The sequence below is a fragment of the Sphaerodactylus townsendi genome, linkage group LG02 (assembly GCF_021028975.2).
Source record: "Sphaerodactylus townsendi isolate TG3544 linkage group LG02, MPM_Stown_v2.3, whole genome shotgun sequence".
Taxonomy (NCBI): Eukaryota; Metazoa; Chordata; class Lepidosauria; order Squamata; family Sphaerodactylidae; genus Sphaerodactylus; species Sphaerodactylus townsendi.
Window position 1 is genome coordinate 165,919,092 of NC_059426.1, and position 6,100 is coordinate 165,925,191.

The window sequence follows — 6,100 nt, forward strand, 5'->3', positions numbered from 1 at the left end:
CCACTGAAAAATAGAAAGAAATATAGGGCAGTCGGGGTGGAAAGCTTCTTTTCTTTCTTTAAATTCCTATCAGCTCCTAATGAACCCGCATGTAACTATCAAGTGATTACAATACTATTTGTTCACCCCAGGATATGCAATTAGTTTTGCATGCCTAATGAAAAGAATTTAGTTCAACATGTTTTATACGGAATGGTTTTAATTTTAATTACCAATTCCCACTCTATCAGCTTAGATATCAATCAGCAAGTTTCCGTGGCGGGAGCTGAGGGAAAGCCTTTTGTATAGAGAATCTGTCAGCCAAAGAATCAAAGTTAAATTCCTCGGCTTCAAGTGTTGGGGAAAGTTGCGAGTGGATGCTCTGATAGTTATTGCAGTGGGACCTGGGGATATGTCAGAGGCTCTTTCGTTCTTCTTGCCCCACAATAATAACTTGGCATTTCTGAGGATGAATTTATTTATTTGGGAGAATTTTATGCCCCACTGTTCTTCCATATTATCCTCCCAACAACCCTTTGAGGTTGGTTAGCCTGAGAGTGACCGATCCCAATTGGCTTAACAATCTTTCCTGGCAGAGTGGGGATCTGAACATAGATCTGCCAGAACCTAGTCCAACAATTCACCACTGCCCCAATCTGAACAGAAGAACATAAGAACATAAGAACATGCCAGCTGGATCAGACCAGAGTCCATCTAGTCCAGCTCTCTGCTACTTGCAGTGGCCCACCAGGTGCCTTTGGGAGCTCACATGCAGGATATGAAAGCAATGGCCTTCTGTGGCTGTTGCTCCCGAGCACCTGGACTGTTAAGGCATTTGCAATCTCAGATCAAAGAGGATCAAGATGGTGGTAGCTCCGATAAGTCAATCTTCTCCTCCGAGTACCTAATCTGTCCAAGCCCCTTTTAAAAAGCTATTCAGGTTAGTGGCCATACTACTCTCCTGTGGCAGAGACATATTCCAAACACTATCAATCACACGTTGCAAGTGAAGCAAGTGTTTCCTTTTATTGAGTCCTAATTCTTCTCCCCAGCAGTATCTTCTGCAATGAATGCCCCCTGGTTCTAGTATTGTGAGAAAGAGAGAAAAATTTCTCTCTGTCAACATTTTATACCCCATGCATAATTTTATATGTCAGAAGTCAGTCACAAGCCTTTATTGGCATAAAATAAACATACAAAATCAGCATACAAAATTTGCCCATTATTGCTCACAATTATAGACACTGGTACTAAAATACTAAATACTAAAATATATACATGGTCCTTCTGTAACTATAGGACATTCCTTCAGCTAAGTTAACTCACTTAAACGTCATCGGATACTGACAGAAGCTAGCAAAATTACTGCTGGCTATATGTGGTCATATAATACATAGACATTGGTTGGTATTCATCTAGACTTACGTCTATTATTGTTAGCAGAAATTTTGCTACATTCTCACACACTGTGGGATCCATGTTGTTCAAAAGCATAGGTATCTTAAGAGCATCAGTTAGATTGTTATACAGAAATGGGATAAGTGCGGATTGGCTTGACATCTCTGATTTTGCACAAACCTTTACACAATGAAAAAGAGGGTTTGACTGATCGAAAGGTCTCCACCTGACCCATATTGCATGGACATAGCCTCCTCTGTTTATCAATTTGTTGAAATCTGCCATAGAGCAGCATAGAAGGCATTAGATTGAATCTGGCCAGTGTTAAAGCTCTTCTTAATTTAGGGTTGGTGATCCACTGTAAATAATTGGCCATGTGTCCTTGTTCAATTGGAATAAGCAGGGTCAGGGGTTAGGGTTAGGGTTAGGGTTATGACTTCAATCATATCCCCGCTCAGACGCCTCCTCTCCAAACTCTCTTGTGGTCTCTTGTGGTCTCTTCTTTCTACCCATCGTATTCCCACAGCCTGCTGATCTTTGCAATATGTCACTCCGACACTGCTGGCAAAGCATCGCTCCGGAAGTCGCCCAGTGGAATGGTAAGGTGGGCTGCAAAGATGGAGGTAGATAGCAGAACCCACAAGGTTCCTCAGGTGAAAATAGGAACACAGGGGTGTGTGGTTCTTAGAAAGCCAGCTTGGTGTTGCAGTTAAGAGAAGCAGTCTCTAATCTGGTGAGCCGGATTTATTTCCCTGCTCCTGCACATGAAGCCTGCTGGGCAAGTCACAGTTCTCTCAGAAGAGATAGAAAAAGTGCAGAGAAGGGCAACGAGGATGATTGAGGGACTGGAGCACCTTCCTTATGAGGAGAGGCTGCAGCGTTTGAGACTCTTTAGTTTGGAGAGGAGACGTCTGAGGGGGGATAGGATTGAAGTCTATAAAATTATGCATGGGGTAGAAAATGTTGACAGAGAGAAATTTTTCTCTCTTTCTCACAATACTAGAACCAGGGGGCATTCATTGAAAATGCTGGGGGGAAGAATTAGTACTGATAAAAGGAAACACTTCTTCACGCAACGTGTGATTGGTGTTTGGAATATGCTGCCACAGGAGGTGGTGATGGCCACTAACCTGGATAGCTTTAAAAGGGGCTTGGACAGATTTATGGAGGAGAAGTCGATCTATGGCTGCCAATCTTGATCCTCCTTGATCTGATGTTGCAAATGCCTTAGCAGACCAGGTGCTCGGGAACAGCAGCAGCAGAAGGCCATTGCTTTCACATCCTGCACGTGAGCTCCCAAAGGCACCTGGTGGGCCACTGCGAGTAGCAGAGTGCTGGACTAGATAGACTCTGGTCTGATCCAGCAGGCTAGTTCTTATGTTCTTATGTTCTAACTCTCCCAGCCCACACAGAGACAGGTGTGGAAGAAGGGGCTTAGATATTCTGCTTTTCGCTGCCACCAAAAATATATTTTTCTCTGTAGCCCACTCACACTGATTTTTAAACGGACACCACCCTGACTGGGGAACACAGACACACAGACAGGACAATAAATGAAGTCTGGAACGGTTTAAAGATGAACAAAAGCTGAAACTTTATTTGCTGGCTTTACAAAGGCTTCTCAGGTAAACTGGAGAGGTTTTACGCTTGATGGTTACTGAGAAAGTTCGCTTAAGCTTAACGGTTACTGAGTATGTTTGGTTCTTAAAGCTTAGCGGTTACAGAGTAAGGTTATTTTAAGCGTAACGGTTCCAGGCACTTCACTTTAGGTTTTACTTCACTTAAGGTTTTGTTTCACAAAAAGATGTTTCACAAAGATGTTTCTTTTGGAGGTTTCACACTCCCTCATAAAAATAAAAATATTTCAGTCCGCTGTTCCTCCTCACAAAAATAAAACACTCAGTCTACGCCCTGTGGGATTCACGCATACAGCCTCCCTCTCCCACACTCCCAAAACTGGCTTCGCTGCCACAGGGACTGGACCTCCCCAAGACTGTTGTTCACTTTGAGGACTGACTTTTGGACTGTTAGAGGTTTCCCTCACACACACAAAACGAAACACCTGAGGGCGGACACACTCCTCCAAACTCAGGGCTTTAGGTGACACAATAGCTACCGTAGCTATTAATAAACAAAAGCCGTGAGAGACCTGGCTGATTCTCCTCACGCTGCTACAAAAGTACCCGAAGGCACACAAACGCTCACACAGAGCCAAAAAGTCCGAAGACCAAAAAGCAAGAACCCTTCAGCACTCTCGCTGACAGAATTTATAGTATCTGCAGTTTTTCTCTGGCCAATCAGGGCTGGCCAGGGCTTACTCTTTAAGGGGCGGGTCCACCCTGTAACCTGAATGCAGGCTGAATGCATTCGTCACAACAGGCCATGGCAAACCTCCTCCTATTGTCTCTTGCCTTCAAAATCCCATGGGACAGCCATACGTCCGCTGTGACTTGATGGCAAAAATCACACACAATGTACCTATTTTCTCACCATATTTGGCCTCCTCAATTTCCCCCACTGCTAAAGAATCTCAGCTGATGTGCCATAACAGTTACAATGTCAGATCTGGGAAAGCCAGAGTAAAATAATTACAACTTGTATTATTAAATTATTATTATAGTATTTAAGTATTATAATATAGCATTATTATGGTATTGTTGAATTATTATCTGCCCTGTGGAATGTTTTGCCTTGGACATTTTCTGTTTCGTTTTCCAGTTCTGTTAACCAGGGGTAAGAGGAATTCTCTTTAACGTCTCTGTACTCAGTTTCTTTCTGAAATCCAATTATCCCATTTATTTCCCTCTTTTTAGGATTTTGAATTTTCTTTGGAATCAATTTTTGTTTTGACTGAATGAGAAAATCAGACAGAGGAGGTGTAACCCCCATGCTCAGAATGGGTTGACCCAGTAAGGGGTGGAGACTCAGAGCAGCAAGAGGCTGCAGCAGACCCAGAGGTGGGATCCAGCAGGTTCTCACCAGTTCCCGAGAGTGGGTTACTAATTATTTGTGTGTGCCAAGAGGGGGTTACTAATTGGGTCCGCTTTTCCTGCTAGGGAAATCTTCTCATTAGGTCCAAAAAATCATAAAGTCCTTGTTTGTTTCCCTATGTGAGCTGGTTATTAGCTGAAGGGTAGAAAACGGGAGATAATTCTCCCTGTTGGGCTGTTTTCAAAACATGTTTTAGAAATATGGTAAAGTTCCCTTGTTTAAGGAAAGTATCCCTCTTTTGATTTCTAGAAACAAAATTAAGTATTTGAAAGTATGAAGTATTTGACAGGCAGTCAATTAGAGAAGGAGAAGCTGGTTGTTTCTGTTGGCAGTAGACCTATATAGGACTTGCTAGAAATTCTTGAGTTTAAATTATGGACAGAAAGATACCAGCTGGAAATTAGGGACTTTTTTTTACAGTAAGAGTTTTTTACAGAGAAATTATTAATGCTCCTGCCCTTCAGGAATGCCGCCACGCTTGTCACGCCCCTTCCACCACTCCCCCGTCATGCCCCCTTCACCATTTTGTCCCCATTGGTGCTACGCCACTGTTTGTATACCACCACCAAGGGAACCTGTTACTAAAATTTTTGCATCCCACCACTGAGCAGACCTCATGTAGTTTGGAGGAGACAAGGCTACCAGACTCGGACCTTGGTTGTATAAGCCCTTAACACCTTGTTAAGGTAAACGGCAATATTGTTGGGAACTACTGGGAAGATAGTTGTTTATTTTTGCTATGTTGTAAATGTTGGAGTTTATTGTTTCAGGGTTTCTTTTTATGTTTGTAATGGGTGAGAGTTCTCCTGGAATCCTTCATCATGTTGAATCCTGTTCATCAAGCCCTTGGAGTCTTCAGGAGCCAACCCACCTGCAAAGAAGAATTGGACTTGGCAGTATCAGTAGACTGTAAATATAAGGACTTGAAAATGCAACCTGAACAGGACCTTGAAGTGTGATGTTATATGTTATATGTTATATGTTAAGGAAGTAAACCATTTTGTTTTTAAAATTTGTTGTTGCAAACTCATTCCAGGTTCTGCCCCACAGAACCCACAAGCTGAGGTTACAGAGGCATAGGAAGGGAAGTTCTCTAAAAAGTCAGAATTTTGTTCTGCAGATGCTGAGAAGTAAGCAAGGTCTTTCTAAACCTGGCTCACCTTCTGCCTTCTACCTATGGTGTGCAGCCTCAAAAAAAAAACGCCACACACAAAGGATGAAGTTACAAACGGGTGCAAAGAGATACTGCGGCATACCACCCAGAGGGACATAAGGGATCAAATGTCCCTGGGCTGTGGCCATTTAGTCACGAGGGGGGGTGGAAAATCACCCCTACACTGCTCCTCCTCCCCCCTCCCCCCCCCCCGGGGTCCATACACTGACTACAAGACCTGGTGCAAAAAAAAGTTGTTTGGTTGTGGTGGGGGTGGCTGGCTGCTCTTACGGGGGGGGGGGGTGAGGTAGGAGCCAGGCTACCTTTTCCCTAGATGCGCCTCTGAAGAGAAGATTACAGGGCATGCACATACACAAACAGTGCTTCATGAGCTGCATTGGCTCCAGGTAAAGTACCAGGTCAAGTTTATGGTACCAGGTCAAGTTTATGGAGGTAAAGTACAAGGTAAAGTACCAGGTCAAGTTTATGGAGCAGCAGTGGCGTAGGAGGTTAAGAGCTCGTGTATCTAATCTGGAGGAACCGGGTTTGATTCCCAGCTCTGCCGCCTGAGTTGTGGAG